This window comes from Astyanax mexicanus, chromosome 10 (assembly GCF_023375975.1).
Source record: "Astyanax mexicanus isolate ESR-SI-001 chromosome 10, AstMex3_surface, whole genome shotgun sequence".
Classification (NCBI taxonomy): Eukaryota; Metazoa; Chordata; class Actinopteri; order Characiformes; family Acestrorhamphidae; genus Astyanax; species Astyanax mexicanus.
This window is the reverse complement of record NC_064417.1, coordinates 34,459,822-34,478,334: the sequence shown is the minus strand read 5'-3', so window position 1 is coordinate 34,478,334 and position 18,513 is coordinate 34,459,822. Positions and strand designations below refer to the sequence as shown.

General features: G+C 41.5%; 1 protein-coding gene across 6 annotated transcripts in view; it reads right to left on the bottom strand.

The window, feature by feature from the left end:
* pcdh1b (protocadherin 1b) overlaps nt 1-8,281 on the bottom strand; it is a 200,139-nt gene extending 191,858 nt beyond the window's left edge. For 4 of the 6 annotated variants that reach the window (XR_007440925.1, XM_022684030.2, XM_022684032.2 and 1 more), the window contains exon 1: nt 7,940-8,278. The gene's annotated coding sequence lies outside the window, so the exon portion shown is untranslated. Of the gene's footprint in view, nt 1-7,939 lie in introns of all 6 variants that reach the window. The other 2 variants (XM_022684028.2, XM_022684029.2) reach the window with 1 other exon arrangement.
* Nucleotides 8,282-18,513: the final 10,232 nt, after the last annotated feature.

The window sequence follows — 18,513 nt, the reverse complement described above, 5'->3', positions numbered from 1 at the left end:
CCCAATAATTAAGGCTTAAATAAAGGAGGCGAAGTTTACGGCCCCTTCCAGCAGCTGGACAATGATTTACCTGGTGGGGGTGAGCGCACCTGTTCCAGCTTAATGTTTAACGAGAGAGCGGCCGAAACTACTTTACTATGTGAGAAAAAGAGAGAGCGAGAGAGAGAGAGAGAGAGAGAGAGAGAACGAGAGAGAGAGAGAGAGAGAGCGAGAGAGAGCGAGAGCAATCTGACTCTTTATATACTAAACCAGCTAAAACACACACACGCACACACACACACACAAATTAATACTGTATATATACCACATTAACAGACTTACACTAACACACACACTGCTGCTACTGCATATATACCACATTAACACACTAACACATACAATAATACTCACACAACAAACACACTCATAACCCTCACACATACTCACGCCTTACTACTACATATATACCACATTAACACACACACACACTCACACACAATGCTGCTACTGCATACATACTACATTAACAAACTAACGCACACCCACACACAATACACTCCCAAAACACACACTTACAGTACTACTGCATATGTACCACATTAACACACACACACACACACACACACATTAGTCCTGCATAGTAGTGGCAGAACACACAAACTCACACACACTGTCACTCAGTCTCACGCACACTCACACACACTCTTACTCACGGCAGCCTATGGAGTGCATTACATGCTTTTTACATTACAAACGCTGCTCCATTGTGTCTGTGTGTTATGTAATGTGTGCCAAATGGTGCCACACAGGCCTCTCTCTCTCTCTCTCTCTCTCTCTCTCCCTCACTCTTTCTCTTACCCTCTCTCTCTCCATTACTCTCTCTCTTGCTCTCTCTCCATCTCTTCATCTCTCTCTTCATCTCTCTCTCTCTTCATCTCTCTCTCTCTCCATTTCTCTCTCTCTCTATCTCACTCTTTCTGTCACCCTCTCTCTCTCTCTCTCTCTCTCTCTTTCTCTCTTCATTTCTCTCTCTCTGTTAAATGACACTGCTCTCGCTATGCACATTTATTACGCAAGCAAGTTCACAACAGGACCCGAGATGACATGTGCGTTTCGGCCCACGTACCATCCCCCCTACAGCCCCCCACCCAATGAGGGTCAAATCTGTTGACCGCAAAAACTAAAATAATGAATTCTTTATTTAATTTCTACTTAACCTAGTAGAGCTTAATTAGTGTTAATTATTATATTAATGTTAAATATATATATTTGTAATTCTATTCGATATTTTCAGGTTTGATTCATATTTGTGGATGTTTTGTTCTATACTGGAGCAGATAAACTGCTCTCATTAATGTTAATGAGCAGTAATTTGCAGTAAATGTAATGTAAATGTTTTGTATGGCGAGTTGTTCAGAAAGCTCGTCCAGCAACTGCCGGATTTAACACTTCCTTAAAGAACAGCAGCAGTGTTGGTAGTTTTCCATTCGCTGTAACGTCGCCATTTCAGAGGTGCGAGGTCTTTATTACGACCCTGACGTCCTGATCTGCGAGTGTTCTAATGCTAATAGAACCATTATGCCCCCCCACAAGGCTGAATAGTCAGGTATCAATATAGTGTTTCAGGATCGTCATTGGATTATATGAATGATTATATGAACAGTCACTGTTACACTGTAAAGTGAATGGAAGTGAATATTTAATTTGTTACATAAGGCCAATTAAACCACACAATTTAAATTAGATATTGGTCGATGTAAAAAAAAAATAATATCAGCCTCATATTAGCATTTATTTTACTCCAATTAACACAGATTTACACAAAGAGAATCCTATGTTTTATAATATCACAATATATATGGCAGAACAAAATATCACAAATATGTAATTTTTTCTTCTATATTGTTAAGTCCTAGTACACAGCCCTTGTGACATCACAAAAATGATTCATCCAAAACAGGCTGTTTTTGCAGTTTATTTGCAACAATATTTACTACAATCCTTAAAAAAGGCCCCCTAAAAAGGCTTTGAGGACGTGTGTGCTTTAAATTGACCAAATCCACCCTTACTTGACCTTTTAAAAGTGTTTACGACCCTGACGTGTGTTTTAATGCTAATGCTCCTCACCCACCCCCTCCGCCCCATTGCGTCAATAATGCGTTCCCTGTTGTGACATCACAAAACGTGGTTCATTCAAAACAGGATGTTTTTGCAGTTTAGTTGCAACAATATTTACTAAAATAAAAATTATAAAATCCAAAATCAATCAAGATTAAAAAGTGGGAAAATTGTTTGTATGATATGTGCAATAAAAATGAAGCTACAGTATTTAAATGTTTTATTACAGCAGATATGTTGTTGTTTTTTTCACCATTTTTAACCTCGTCTTACATCAGTGTTTTGTACGCCACTGTCGTGTGTTTTAATGCTAATGATCTACACAGGAGCAGCAGCCCCAGCTAACAGAACCCCAAACAAACCAATAAAGCCATAAAGCCATAAACTAATGAAGCCAAACCCAACCAAACCCCACCAAACGCACCACACACACACACTTTTGTTCTGACTAAACTGGCCTCATCACACTCACTGACCCGTTCAGAATGGGCCCCCTTTTCCAGCCCCCCTCCATTCTCTACCACCCCACACACCCCCGTCACCCCCACCAGGCGCAGAGGATTACTTTAATTATTTCATTCAGGGTCTTTGTGGAGCCAGATTAGTCTGTCCAGTCATTCAGAGCGCGGGGGCCGGCTGGTCACAGGACACACACAACACACAGAACACACGCTGACCGAGACCGGACCCGTCTAGACACTGCCACCACGACTCAATGCAGCCCACTGTAACACATTGCGGCCCACTGTAACACACTGCAACCCACTGTAAGACACTGCAGCCCACTATAAGACACTGCGGCCCACTGTAAGACACTGCGGCCCACTGTAAGACACTGCGGCCCACTGTAACACACTGCGGCCCACTGTAACACACTGCCGCCCACTGTAAGACACTGCGGCCCACTGTAAGACACTGCGGCCCACTATAAGACACTGCGGCCCACTGTAAGACACTGCGGCCCACTATAAGACACTGCGGCCCACTGTAAGACACTGCGGCCCACTGTAACACACTGCGGCCCACTGTAACACACTGCCGCCCACTGTAACACACTGCAGCCCACTGTAACACACTGCGGCCCACTGTAAGACACTGCGGCCCACTATAAGACACTGCGGCCCACTGTAAGACACTGCGGCCCACTGTAACACACTGCGGCCCACTGTAACACACTGCCGCCCACTGTAACACACTGCGGCCCACTGTAACACACTGTGGTCCACTGTAACACACTACGGCCCACTGTAACACACTGCAGCCTACTGTATCACACTGCGGACCACTGTAACACACTGCAGCCCACTGTAACACACTGCGGTCCACTGTAACACATTGCGGTCCACTGTAACACACTGCAGTCCACTGTAACAGGCTACGGCCCACTGTAACACACTGCAGCCCACTGTAACACACTACAGCCCACTGTAATACACTGTGGCACACTGTAACACACTGGAGCCCACTGTCACACACTTGAGCCCACTGTAACACACTACGGCCCACTGTAACACACTACAGCCCACTGTAATACACTGTGGCACACTGTAACACACTACGGCCCACTGTAACACACTACAGCCCACTGTAACACACTGCAACACACCGTGGTCCACTCTAACAAACTGCAACCCACTGCAGCCTGTTATAAAACCTGTTAAAAACCTGTTATAGTATTAAAAAAAACACACTAGTGGGTGTGGTGTAAACACAATGCAAAATGAACCACTGTCTCACTGATCTTTACATCTAAACTAATAATTAACTAATAACTAATCATTAGATATAAACTACTAATTAGAAAGAGAAACAATTTTGATGCATTATATTATTCTCACGTTAAGATTATTGTCATGTAATGCAACTGATATAATAGATTAGACATAATAATAGTTATAATAATGTGAAGTCAAATAAACTTTAAATAAAACATACATAAAATAAAAACACTGTTTTAAAACTTAAAACTTGACATACATCAAAATGAATCAAAAACAAATAAAAAATGAATGTTGCCATATCCATGCTGAACTGTATATTGTACGATAAATCAAAAACATGATTATCGGGACAGCCCTACTCGCACTGTAACATACTATATTATATAATATATTATATTATAGTATGACTACTTTCTGTAACAGTAGTTACCAGAGGAGGCAGCATACACACTACTACATTATACTGTAATGTAGGGGGTATTACATAACATACAGTAGGCTGAAATGTATGAAAGTTTTTTTATTATCTAAAGAACCAAAGGCCTAAATAAGTGTGTTCTGTTCAAGCACTGAAATGGCTGCTTGAGCTCAGAACACACTGAACTCTATCTGCACTGAAGAACCCGCGAGGAACCGGCGTTTTTTAGGGACGACGCCACGCTACAGCTGCAAACTACCGGCCCTTAAAAACGAAATCACCAAATAATACGCCTTTCTGTTCCTTTCCAATCGTTTGAGAGAGATTAAAATACGACACGAGCACAAAAAGCCAGCGCAGATTATCACCGCCACACAGATGGCAATATGCTTCCCTTCTAATAGGAGATAAGAGGGGCGGGACGCAATCTGACTGCAAATGATCTGTGCTCAGAACAGCAGGTTCTGATTCACAAACAAAAGCTCTGGAATTAGCAGAACGGATGAAAACAACCAAAAACACAAAAACAAAATTAAAAAAAAAAAATTGAACACCAGCAGCAACACCCGTACTAACACTCGCACCAACTGCAACACTTATACCAGCACTAACGCCACTGTTTATATATCAACACAATAACAGCTTAATAGCTTGCACATTCTATTTCTGATTAAACCTTAGCATCTCTCCAAAATCTGGACTCAGGCCTCGTCGCTCTGACCAATAAAGAGTATATGAAGAAAAAGAGCCCACTTTCTTTGATGTTGCATCTCAGATGTTCTCAGATCTGATCTTGTTCTGATTCTTATTTCAATCTGATTACATTCAGAGAACGTTTGAGAGCGTCTGAGAGTATTTCTCTTATTCTTGCTTCGTCCGAGCAGATCAGCGCCGTTCCTCCCCCTGACGAGAGAGCAGCAGCGCAGTGAATACAATTCATTAGGCCTGTCAGGGTGACAGCGGTTTTTGTTCGGATGATAGATCATCCCAGAAATAACTGCAATAAACCATATAATTGTCATTTTAAATCACTGAAATATGACAAAGATCATACCATAGCAGAACAATGCAGATACACCAAAAAAAAACTTTCCAGAAAATGCAAAATAAATTAAACATAACCCTAAAAGGGTTTTCTTTGCTACGAAAACACCCAAAATGGACAATATCGAGGTAAGAAAAATTAGTGATGTGGTGTATTATACATATTGTACGATAAATCAATAGCGAAATTATCGTGACAGTCCTGGGTCCAGGCTGGGTGATATGGCCAGAATTGATATTGCGTTATCTGTTTTAATTACACATTCAGTACTCTAATATTTATGGAATCAATTTCAAAAATATACCAGCTTGTTTAATGTGTCAGTCATCCTATAATGTAAAATAATCAGAAATATGTCTATCGTTATTGTACCACTTTATATCACAAAGTATATATATTTAAATTTAAATATCAATAAATGTATAGCTCTAACAGACTTATCCTAAATCTTTTTTTTTTTAGATTTCTGTTTCGGAAATCATTAAACAGACAAACATCCAGGATCAGAAGAACGTGAACGTAGCAGAAAGATCCATCAACAACCGAGACGTCAGATCACAGATCTTCTCAGAAGATCTACGGCAACATATATATATATATATATATATAGCCTCCGTTCATCTCCTCCCTCTCCTCTCAGCATGCTCCTCAACCCCTTTTAACCCCTGTGACCCCACTCGCCCCGGAGCCGCCGCATTCGGAGGCGTTTAGGAGCTGACTGCATGGAGCTGCGGAGAACTGAGAGAGAACCGAGAGAGAAAGAGAACAAGAACCGAGACGAAACTGAGAGAGAAAGAGACAGAGAGAGCAAGAACCCAGATCCAGCTTTAATGTCTCATTAGTGAATCTGCTCTATGCTCCTCATGCTGCTCTGCTGCCGTCCACACAGATCTGGCATTCCAAGATCAGATCTGCTTGAAAAACCAATCCAAACACAGATCAGACCAGAGATCAGACCAGAGAACCAGACGACAGTAGCAAGTAGAGCTGAATACAGTCAGTACAGTGAATACAGCACCGACGAGCAAACAAACGGACTCGCACACCAGTGATTCAGAGATTCAGAGGGACGCAAGGAGGCGGCAGAGCGAGCGGCGTATATCAGATCTTCCCATTTGCATATTCATAATCAGTTCGCATATGCATATTTAGATATTTAAAACATACAAAGCAGAAAGAGAGAGAGAGAGAGTCAGAGCGAGGGTTAGATAAAGGGAAAAAAGATAAAAAATGCATGAGAGAGAGGCAAAGAGTGTGCAGAGAATACAAAGATAATGATGCATATATGAGGATATGCATTATATAATGTTAATAATACTACTTCTATTAAAAATAATATAGATTCTAAAAATAATAATCTATAATCAATAATAATAATAATAATAATAATAATAATAATAATAATAATCAATAGTAATGATTCTGCTGAAATAAAAAAAGCTGCCTTTGAAACACTCAAACCTGACAAACCAGAGTTACTGCTGAGAACCGGAGAACAAGAAGGAGGAGGAGGAGGAGAACCGGACCATCCAGCTCCACTAGATTCCCCAGCACACACACACACCATTACTATGCATTTAAACACACACACTTACTATATTCCCTCTGAAACACACACACACATACATATTTCCATATATGTAGTGATCATTTAAATGCCTCATAATACGATCCATAAATCTTTGGTCATGCACCTCCACATATATCACACGCACTCACACACACATACACACACTCGCTCACACTCTAACACACGCACGCGCACACACACACACTGCCAGCGCTGCTGTTTTTCCCCCGATCCTCCGGCAGGACACACACTCAAACACACACTCATGCAGCAACAGGTGCTCTAATATGAACCAAACAGCAGCAGCAGCAGCAGCAGAAGGACTGACCACATACACACATATATACACATAGACACACACACACAAACACACACACACACAGATATATACACACTGTTCTGATGATAATGCAAACAAGCTGCTGAATGACATCATTAGCCCTTATGCTCTAACAAAACACTGTATGTATATGTCTGTATATGTGTGTATATGTGTGTGTGTGGGGGGGTGTGAGTGTATATGTACATATGTGTGCATGTGTGTGTGTGAGCTGGTTCAAGGTGCTCCTGCTTCACCTGTCCGAGGGTTACTACCAGCATACACACACACACACACACACATGACATAGGTAATAAAGCCTATCCCATGCAGTGTTGTAACTTGCAGCAATCAGCGGGGTGTGTACACTTATACACACACCTCACTCACTATACATGGTGTGTGTGTGTGTGTGTGTGTGTATGTATATACAGATGTACATGTATAGCTCACTGTGTCTGTTAATGTTGATATATATATATATATATATATATATATATATATATATATATATATAAAGAGAGAGATATGTATAGCTTATATAGTGTATATATGTATGCATTATGTTGTATCCACTTAATCTATAGGATACATATAAAGTGTATATGTATAAATACATTTATAAACACTCAGAATATTTAGTATGTATAGTGTTATACATGATAACAGTTGTATAAATGTTGATATATATGGTAAACTACATGGTATATAGTTGGTATGTACCGTGTATCTCTCAGTAAGGGAAGTGTATGTGGGCGCGTGTCCGTACCTCCACCGAGTCCAAGCCAAGCCGCTTGTCCCCCTCTCTCTCCGCGCGCGCGCCTCCGTCCGTCCGTGTCCGCGTGCGTAGTTTGTACGTTTATATATGTATATGTCCCCGGTTCCTCCACCTGCTGTCCCCCCGGATGGAGCCGCTGAAGCGCTCGTGCCTTCCTCCCACAGAGCGTCTCTCTCTCACACACCGCGCATCCTCGTGCGCTCCCGCGCGCTCCCGAGACTCGCTCCGCTCCGCTCCGTGTGTCCGCGGCTCTCCGCGCACTGCTCCGCTTCGCCTCGCGCGTCCGCACTGTGCTGAGTCTGAGCCAGAGTGAGGCTGGAACTGCGCGCGAGAAATCGCCTCCCTCACGCACGCACGCGCGCACACACACATACACACACACACTCTCTCTCTCTCTCTCTCTCTCTCTCTCTCTCTCTCTCTCTCTCTTTCGCTGTGAGTCAGGGAAAGGGGGCGGGGCTTAGAATAGTTTTTTGCTGTAGAGTTTTTATAAGGAATACCCTCTCTCTTCCTCTCCCTCTCTCTCTCTCTACATCTCTCCCCTTCTCTCTCTCTCTCTCTCTACCACTCTCTTATATATCTCCATATCTTCACCATCCTCTCTCTCTCGCTCTCTCTCTCTTGTCCACTCTCTAACATTTTCTCTTTTTCTCTTTATCTCTCTTCGTCTCTCTCTTTCTCATTTTTTCTCTACCATTCTCCCTTTCTTTCTCTCTCTTCGCTCTCTATATTTTAACCTCTCTTCATTTACGACTCTCTTTCTACTTCTCTCTCTCTCTCTCCCTTCCTTTTCTATTATCTGCTGTTTGTTTATAATTGTTCTGAAACTGGATGAGGGAGATAGATATATAAAAAGAGAGGGGAAGAGAGGTAGAGATAGAGAGGGAGATCATCTTACAGAGATGCGAATGAGGATGCCCCCGCTCTGTGTCTCTCCGTATCTCATTCTTTCATTCATTCACTCCTTCACTCTGCTCTCGTGCAGAGCTGGGTCTGAGCGCACGAGCTCCGGGTCCTCTCAGGCTCTGAGCGACACCTACAGGCAGCGGGGGGAACTGAGAGCACGTGAGTGGGGGGTGTGTGTGTGTGTGCGTGTGCGCGCAAAGGGGGCACTTCTGCACGTATCAGTACATCGACTGGATGCCATTAAATCCTCACAGCAAAGTTCCAAAATCTAGGTGGAGGCATATTATTGTAGTAAAGGAAAACATAATCCCAATGACTACTATTCCAAGTAGAGCAATTGTGCAGGAGTAGGTGTCCAAAAACCTTTGGACATATAGTGTGGCTATACTCATTGGACACTTTATTGGAAACACCTATATGCACTCTTTATATTAACTGTAACTAGGCATTATATCACCACAGTCCAAATATATATATATATATATATATATATATATATATATATATATATATATATATATATATATATATTTGTTAAAGTATACAGAAAAGAGGTTTCTGATAAAGTGGCCAGCAACGCAGAGCTGCAGGAAGGGGTTTCTATTAAAGTGGTCAGCAAGGCAGAGCTACAGAAAAGAGGTTCCTGTTAAAATGTCCAGAAAGGTGGTGCTACAGGAAAGGGGGTTCCCTTAAAGTGGCCAGCAAGGCGGAGCTACCAGAAAGGGGGTTTGTGTTAAAGTGGCCAGCAAAGCAGAGCTACAGGAAAAGGGGTTTATGTTAAAGTGGCCAGCAAGGCGGAGCTAAAGGAAAGGGGTTTCTGTTAAAGTGGCAAAAAAGGCAGAGCTATAGAAAAAGGGTTTCTGTTAAAGTGGCCAGAAAGGCAGAGCTACAGGAAAGGGGTTTCTATTAAAGTGGCCAAAAAGGCAGAGCTATAGGAAAAGGGTTTCTGTTAAAGTGGCCAACAAGGCAGAGCTACAGAAAAGGCGTTTGTGTTAAAGTGACCAGCAAGGCGAAGCTACAGGAAAGGGGGTTCCCTTAAAGTGGCCAGCAAGGCGGATCTACAAAAGAAGTGTTTATGTTAAAGTGACCAGCAAGGCGGAGCTAAAGGAAAGGGGTTTCTATTAAAGTGGCCAACAAGGCAGAGCTACAGGAAAGGGGTTTCTGTTAAAGTGGCCAGCAAGGCGGATCTACAAAAGAAGTGTTTATGTTAAAGTGACCAGCAAGGCGGTGCTATAGGAAAAGGGTTTCTGTTAAGGTGGCCAGAAAGGCAGAGCTACAGGAAAAGGGGTTTCTGTTAAAGTGGCCAGCAAGGCGGAGCTGCAGGAAAGGAGTTTCTATTAAAGTGGCCAGCAAGGTGGAGCTACAGGAAAGGGGTTTCTGTTAAAGTGGCCAGCAAGGCAGAGCTACAAAAAAGTGTTTATGTTAAAGTGACCAGGAAGGCAGAGATACAGAAAAGAGGTTTCTAACAAAGTGGCCAGCAAGGCAGAGCTGCAGGAAAGGGGTTTCTATTAAAGTGGTCAGCAAGGCAGAGCTACAAAAAAGGCGTTCATGATAAAGTGGCCAACAAGGCAGAGCTACAAAAGAGGCGTTCATGATAAAGTGGCCAGCAAGGCAGAGCAACAGAAAAGAGGTTTCTATTAAAGTGGCCAGAAAGGCAGAGCTACAAAAGAGGTGTTCATAATAAAGTGGCCAGCAAGGCAGAGCTAGAAAAGAGGTGTTTCTGATAGTGTCCAGAAACAGCATAATACATATGGGAGTTTTATGACCATGCATCTTTATAGTGTGTTAGAGTGTGTGTGTGGGTGTGCAGATTGTGTGTGTGTGTGTGTGTGTGTGTGTTTCTATCAGAGCATCTTTCATGTGTTGAATAGAGTGTCTTGGAGCTGACCAGCATCCGGTCGTCCACTCTAAGTCCGTGTGACTCGGGGTTAATTAAAAAGTGTGACGGCTGCTGCAAACTGTGGCACTGCTACAATAGTGTGCAACTCTAACTCCCTCACACACACACACACACATTCACTCAAAAATGCACTCATATATATCCTATATATCTTGTATATATTCATAAACCATAAACACAGTCAGGAAGCACTCTAATACTGTGATCATCAGTCATTTGAATGATTCATTCTGGATACTGACGAATTCCTCATTGAAACTAAACAGTTATTTACTAAACTATTAACAGTAGACTCATAGTATATACTGACCAAATCATAGTAATGGACCTGGACAATTCATACTTTATAAAAAAAATCTAATGGAGAATGAACAATTCATTTTGGTTACCGAACTATTTATAACAGATGCTGAAAACATTTACACTGACTAATTCATTAAAAAAAACACATTAAACAGGTGCAATACATAGTGGATACTGAATAATTTATAATGGATGTTAAATAAATAAAAAAACAGACAGGTAACAGTTATAACAGTATACTAAACAATTCACTCGTAGGTCATAATAAATGTTGAACGATTTATTATAGATACTGAGAAATCCACAGTCAATACAAAGCAATTCACAATGAATACTGAGAAATCCACAGTCAATACTTAATAATTCATAATGGATACAGAAAAATCCATAATTTATCCTGAACAATTTAGAATGGACACTGAGGAATCCACACTCAATACGGAACAATTCACAATGGGCACTGAGGAACCTACAGCCGATCCTGAACAATTCATAATGGATACTGAGGAATCGACACTCAATACCGAACAATTCAAAATGCATATGAAGCAATCCACAGTTGATACCAAACAATTTATGATGGATACTGAGAACTCCAGAGTCAATACTGGATACTAAGGAATCCAGAATCAATACTGAAAATACACAGTTAATAGTGAATAATTCATAATGGATACTAAGAAATCCACAGCCAATACTAAACAATTCATTATGGATACAGAAAATCCTAGGCCGATACTGAAAAAAATATTAATGACTACTAAGGAATCCACAGTCGATAACGAACAATTAATAATGGTTATTTAGTAATCCACAGTCAATACTGAAAAATTCATAATGGTTACTTAGTAATCCACAGTCAATACTGAACAATTTATAGTCAACAATGAAAAAGAAACTAAATAATTAGCTTTAAAAAGTCCTCAACAGTTCATTTATGATATTGAACAGTTCAATTTAGAGTAATCCACAATGAATATTGAGCAAATAGTTTCTGAACAATTCATAGTGGATGAAGCAGTTGCAGCGGTTACTGAGGAGCAGGCCAACAGTTTAAATGAATGAATAGTATGCCACATTGTGTTTGACGTGTGAGTGTGAGCACACTGCCCTCACTTCAATTACACTACAACCTGGATACGCTCGAGCGTGTGTGTGGAATTCCAGGTACATGCAGTATCTATGTGAGTGTGTGTAAGTGTGTGTGTGTGGACGGTCCCCGTGCGAGAGTCGTGCTGTATTCTGACTGACAGACTGTTCATTTGCAAATCAGCGCTCGGTGGCTTTGTCTCGGGGTAAAGATGTGGATTATTAAAATTCAAAGCTCGCCGTCAGCCTCTCCTCATTTCCTCTGTAGAATTACAGGTACGGCACTCGCCGAAATGAGTTCACCTGCGCAGCTGAGCTCCGAGAACAGCAGCCGACTCTGGGGCGGAGAGAGAGAGAGAGAGAGAGAGAGAGAGGGAGGAAGACTATTGTTTCCTCCATCTGTTCCACAGCCAGTGGAGAGGATTATTTGCCACTGTTAATAGACTGAAAATGAGGGTTTTGTCATTGAATGAGCCGCGATGCTCCGAGCCGCTGCCAGCGAGACCGGACTTTATCAATGCAAACACCAACCTGTGAGAGTGCTTGTGTAGAGCACTGACCACTCTCGGCACAGCAGAGTGTGTGTGTGTTCACTTGGGGAAATCAAACAGGATGTGTGTGTGTGTGTGTATATGTGCTTAAGCCAGTGTGAATGGGGAGTGATAACTCGCCTTGTGTATACGGTGTATACAGTGTGTGTACGGTGGCGAATCCGAGAGCATAGCACGGCACCCGGGAGGATATCTGAGCTAGCCGAGGGGTTTCTCTGCATCATAGCTGGCGGTGGTGGTGGAGAGAGTGTAATATTATTGGTTGTGTAATTGCATAACCATTAAGAGTAATAGATCACTGATAAGAAGGTTGTGGGTTCCATAGCCAGGTCTGCCACACTAACACTGTTGGGCCTGCGGGCAAGACCCATTCATTCTTTCATTCTTCAGAGTGAAGGAGGCCGATACAATCTGATATAGTCTTACTCCAGGCTCTCTTAGCTGGATATGCAGTGACAAGGTTGTGGATTCGATACCCATGTCTACACCACACTAACACAATACCCATGTCTACACCACAGTAGCCCTAAAGCCTCGCTTCTCTGGAGTGAAGGATGCTGATATGATGTGATCCGATCTGACAGTGTGGCAGTGACAAGGTTGTGGGTTCAATACCAATGTATAAAACAATAGAACACACTAACACTGTTGGGCCCATAGGCAAGGCCCATTACCCTCCCTTCTCCAGAGTGAAGGAGGCAGATAGGATCTGAAACGATCTAACCCCAGGCTCTCTTAGCTGGATATGCATTAACAAGGTTGTGAGTTTAAAACCCATGTCTACATCACACTAACACTGAGTGAAGAATACTGATACGATCTGATATAATCTGACCCCAGGATCTCTTAGCTGGATATGCAGTGACAAGGTTGTGGGTTCCATACCCACATCTGCCACACTAACACTGTTGGGCCCGTGGGCAAGGCCCATTACCCTCCCTTCACCAGAGTCAAGGAGGATGATACGATCTGATACTATTTGACCCCAGGCTCTCTTAGCTGGATATGCAGTGACAAGGTTGTGGGTTCCATACCCACATCTGCCACACTAACACTGTTGAGCCCGTAGGCAAGGCCCATTACCCTCCCTTCACCAGAGTCAAGGAGGATGATACGATCTGATACTATTTGACCCCAGGCTCTCTTAGCTGGATATGCAGTGACAAGGTTGTGGGTTTGATGCCCATATCTACACCAGACTAACACTGTTGGACCTGTGGGCAAGGCCCATAACCCTCCCTATATTTTCAAAGAGACTTCGAATATATAAAGAAAGTGTAAGATATATAATATCATGATCGGATATAGTAAACAGTGTAAGGATAAGGTTTATAATGAAAGGGTGTAGTACAGTATATAGATATGAGGATATAGGAAACAGTGTAAGGATAAATTATATAATGTAAAGATATAGTACAGTATATAGGTATGAGGATATAGTAAACATTGTACAAATAAATCATACCACAGTTAGTTCCGACCCTGCAATGTGATTGGCTGAGAGGTGTTCTATAAGTGCCATTATCAGCCAGTAATGCACTGTAACCAAAGCTCTCCATGTATTACTCCGCCACATACAGGTAATCTAGCAACGATGCAGCTCTTACAAGCCAAATAGCGCAGCTACAAACAGAGCAGCAATAGAACTATTTTAACTCGTAGAGTTTTTATAACCAAAGAGATCATATTTTATTTTATTGTCCTCTTTAACTTTCTTTTAATAAACAGTGATAATGGAACTGTGGTATAATCGCAATGATACACTTGAGGTTCGTGCCTACAACCGCAGCACAGCAGTGCCAATATTACATGTTATAGCACCCCCTCTTGGATACAGATAGAGTACATAATGTAAGGATATAGTATAAAGGTGTGAGGACATAGTAAACAGAGTAAGGATAAAGTATATAATGTAAGGATATAGTATATAGGTGTGAGGATATAGTAAACAGAGTAAGGATAAAGTATATAATGTAAGGATATAGTATATAGGTGTGAGGATATATAATACAGTGAGTAATACAGATATTTCACAGTATACGTTATATTATGCAGGATATGCAGTGCATAGACAGAATTGATAGCACACAGTGGCTGCACTGCGACAGGTTTTAACATCCTACACTGGAGACGAGTAGGCTCAGCTGTTTTATGAATCCGAAGTGCGTCCCAGCGTTACCCGTCATTGCCGATGTTTTGGAAGTCCGTAATTGTAGCATGTCAGACTGAGGAATTCTGCGCTTTATTCCGTGACACTACAGTTACGGAAGGTGCTCGGCAAAGCTGAAGAATAACAGGCTTATAGTTGGTTGACAGGACGTAGACACACACACACATGCACACACACACACACACACACACACACACATACTGGAGTCATGCTTGTGGGTAGAACCACAGGCAGCAGGAAGGTCTCTGGCTAATCCGCACTAATGAGAGTGTGTACCTGCTTACTGTCAGAAAAATGGAGACAGACAGAGACACACACACACACACACACACGCGCACACACACACACACACACACACACACACACACACTTGTGGTCTGTAGGATGCATACCCCGCTGACTTTGACGCACTATACACACACCAGCTGATTCTGACGCATCTTCACCTCTGATGCATATTCACTTATTGACCAAAAGGTCAGTGTAAATATGATGAATATATATTAGTTTGATTTAAACATTAGAGTAATATATTTATTTGGCTCTAGTACCTTATTGGAGCCTCTGACATGGATACAAGATGAGATACGGTTGGGCATGGAGGTATACAGGTTCTGTATGACATCCTGCAGCACATTTACCCACATATGTTGCAGCTGGGCCTGTAGATCCTGCTGCAAATAGAGGTGATGGTGGCTGGCCGATGGTTGACCTACACTGTGAAAAATTTTAAGTCACTCCAACTTTAAATCATTAAGCAACTCATTTCCTGGTCTTTTTTTAAGGTAGTACAATCACTTCAACATATAATTTATCTTAGTTCTTTTATCATTATTTAATATTTTAAGTTGGCTGAACTTAATATATTTAGTCAGGGTAATTGAAAAATGTATGCTAGACCTGCCAACCAAAAAAATGTGTTGAAATTAGTATCTAAAACATTTTTAGTTAGATTAACAAACTCAGTAGTGTTTGTTGTACATGTCAACAGAAAAACTAAACTTAACATTTTTTATAAAAATACGTAAACATTGAATTCTGTCGTGTTTTGGGCAGCCGTGGTTTTATGTTTTTTGGATACAGTCCAGGTTAGTACCCTAACATCCCTTTCAGACAGCTTCCTCTTGCATCCACAGTTAATCCTGTTGGATGTGGTTCGTCCCTCTTGGTGGTATGCTGACATTACCCTGGATACTGTGGCTCTTGATGCATCACAAAGACTTGCTGTCTCGGTCACAGATGCGCCAGCAGGGCGTGCACCAACAATTTGTTCTCTTTTGAACTCTGGTATGTCACCCATAACATTGTGTGCATTGCAATATTTTCAGCAGAACTGCGCTCTTACCCTGCTAATTGAACCTTCACTCTCTGCTCTTACTGACGCAATGTGCAGTTAATGAAGGTTGGCCGCCAGGCTGGTCAAATTTAGCCATGAAACCTTCCAAACTAAAATGACAGGTGTTTTAGTTTCACTGTCCAACACCTGTTTTGTGGGCTTGAATAATTTAGTTTATTTGATACATATAGGTATTCTCAACATATTTAGCATATATTTTTTAGAACTGCCAAGACTGACAGCGTAACACTGGAGCAGCACAGGAGTAAACTCTATAAAGAGTGAACTCTGTAGCTCCAAGCCAGCATACTGTAAGCACTAGGAACACAGAATATTAGAGATTTGCTCTTACAGACTACAAACACTGAGGCCTGACGATCAACACATACATAATACTACTGCACGACTAGGATAAGGTAGCTTTGGGCAACAGACAACACAAAGATGGTAAGAAAAGGAGAGGCCACACCCAATATGCAAATATACGGTGCCAGGAGTCTATGGGAAAGCTGTATGAACTAATACTGTAGAAAGAGCATTGACACGTGTAGTTGGTAAAAACTGATTGAAATCAAAATGTTTTTCATTAATTCAACAAACGTTTTAAAGTGTTGTACTGGTCGGTAAGTACACTTAATATGATAATATTATTTATCCTGACTAAAACACAAAATCACTTTTTAGAGTGTATGGATAATGGCCTAGATAGTTTGTTGAAGGGACCATCCTTTATCTTTCAGAGTGATATGTAGAGGAGTGATTTCTAGTGATCAATGATCTCTCACCAGGAGGAACACTACCCAAAAGTAGCCTTTAATAGCTTTTTTATAGAGCAGTGGGAAAAGGACCTTTACGTACATGACTGTATGAGACAGAACAACATATATATGTCTTTTTTTACTTAATGGCCACTTTATTAGAAACCCCACCATTGCCAACAGAATGGGGGTTTACTTCACACCATGCCTAATGTCAAACATGGTCTAGAGTGGTATAAAGCCCCAGTTTTGAGCTGTGGAGCAGTGGAGCTGTGTTCTCTGTAATACTGGATCTCCATCCTATTATCTTGAGATAAGTTGGGGTGTCAGAACTAATCATCCAGCATCAGAACCTGACCTTACTGATACTAAATACAATCAAACCCTCTTCACAGCAATGTTCGTTCCAGCATGTAGTATAAAGTCTTCTCAGTAGAGTAGAGAGTGTAACTGCGGTAAACTCCCACCTGATTCCAGGAGAAACCCAGGAGTAGCACCGGGGCAGGTGTTTCCAATAAAGTGGCCCATGGGTTTAGACACCCTTTGACCTTTGGTCTCCAGGCTGAACGCGGGTGTGTGATATACATCAGAGGATACACACCTCCGTTTATCGTGAAGGGCTGAGAGATAAGGGCTTCTGTAAGCTTATCATCCACACACACACACACACACACACACACACACACACACACACACACACACACACACACACTCACACACGTCCCAAACCCCCTGATACGACACACTCATTAACTCCAACAAGGGGATGAATTATTCAGCATGGTAATCTCCCTCTCTAACACACACTCACACACACACATACACAATCTCATTTGCAAACACTAACACACACATGCATGGATGCACACAGACACAGCTATTAGCATACACACACACACACACACCGTATGCACACATAGTACAACATATAAATTCCTGCATGTTTTCACACACTTGATCCTGGTACATGTGTAAAGAATCGATATGAGTAATAGTGATTCACCAGAATTTGTTTAATAAAATCAATGGCCAACACTAGTTGCACAATGGTGAACACTAGTTCACTTTTTAATTAGCCATAATGTGTTGGTAGTGCACTTCTAATCATTACTTTACCTCAGCAGTGCCCTTATAATGATAAAATTGCCTTGAAATTCTAATGTTGAATGTACCTCAGCAGTGCTACTCAAGTCACATGTGAGTGAAATACACAGAGAAAAAAGTCAATGACTTTGTTAGTAAAAATGAACTTAAACCTGTCGTTTGTCAGCTCTCTCTGCCGGCTCTCTCCCTTACTCCCTGCACTGTACACAGCAGTGCTCTTTTAAACATTGTTGGTCATTGCTGTTATAAATTACAGCATTTGGTTGCCAAGTTTTTTTGTGCATACATAATAATCAAAAGTCTTTTGACCCCTGCTTCATGTTTTTACAATTATATAATACAAAATGTATTATAGATTGTGTGCAAATATATACTGTAGTAGACATAATAATATGATGCACCAGAATTTGTTTTGGCCGAAACCAAAATTTAACAAAATAAAATCAAT